The following is a 1,252-nucleotide window of genomic DNA, read 5'->3' as shown; positions in this document are numbered from 1 at the left end:
ACAGTGGACATGGAGGACATGTCTTTATATGCTGTTGACTACAGTGGACATGGAGGACATGTCTTTATATGCTGTTGGTTTAATACGTATTTAAAGCTGATCTGGTTCCCATGTGTCCCCCGTCTGCAGGAGGCGGCGGTCCAGCAGGGGGAGCAGCTGAGCAGCACGGCGGCGAGGACGGAGGCCGACAGGAAGTTGCTGACGGAGCTGAGGAGGAAGCAGCAGGAGCTGGAGGAGCAGAGCCGAGGTCACATGCCACGACTCAGCATTATTGTTGCTAATATGCTAACGTGCTAACATGCTAACATGCTAATACCTCACCACCGTCTTCTTGTTTGTTTCAGTGCGAGACGTCGAGTTCGGGTCCCAGATGTCGGCAATGCGGGTCAGACTGAACCGCAGCGAGACCTCGCTGGACCACCTGCAGGAGAAGAACTCAGGTGAGGCGAGACTAGGTTGGTTGAGGCCAGAAGGCCTGTAGACCACCAGGCATATAGACCAGCAGGCTTGTAGACCAGGAGGTAGACCAGTAGGTAGACCAGCACCTCTAACACCAGGCGTGACTCCCCAGCCCTGGAGACCAGGATGTTGTTCCTCCAGACCAGACTGAGAGCGAGCGAGAACACCGTGGAGCAGCTGAGGAGGAAGAGTTCAGGTCTTCATCATCTTCTCCTTCATCATCTTCTTCATCATCTAGATAAAGATGTTCTTTTCATTTTCTGAAAGAACCGAGCAGACCTTCTTCTAAACTTCACTGTGTGTGTGTGTGTGTGTGTGTGTGTGTGTCTCTGTGTGTGTCTGTGTGTGTGTGTTTGTATGTGTGTGTGTGTCTGTGTGTGTATGTGTGTGTGTGTCTCTGTGTGTGTCTGTGTGTGTGTGTGTGTGTGTGTGTGTGTATATCTGTGTGTGTGTGTTTCTGTGTGTGTCTGTGTGTATATATATGTGTGTATGTGTGTGTGTATGTGTGTATGTGTGTGTGTATGTGTGTATGTGTGTGTGTGTGTGTGTGTGTGTGTGTGCATGTGTGTGTGTGTGTGGTTCAGTGCTGGCGTTGAGACTGTGCCACACTGAGAGTCTGATGGAGGAGCTGAGGATTCAGACCTCAGGTCAGATTAGTTTCTCTGTTCCTCTTGTTAATTACCTGTTAATTACCTGTTAATTACCTGTTAATTACCTGTTAATTACCTGTTAATTACCTGTTAAGCCACGGGTGGGTGGGGGTTGCTATTGGGCCACGGGGGGGGGGGGGGGG

This window comes from Etheostoma cragini, unplaced genomic scaffold (genome assembly GCF_013103735.1).
Source record: "Etheostoma cragini isolate CJK2018 unplaced genomic scaffold, CSU_Ecrag_1.0 ScbMSFa_4665, whole genome shotgun sequence".
In the NCBI taxonomy this organism is placed as follows: Eukaryota; Metazoa; Chordata; class Actinopteri; order Perciformes; family Percidae; genus Etheostoma; species Etheostoma cragini.
This window is presented reverse-complemented; position numbering follows the sequence as displayed.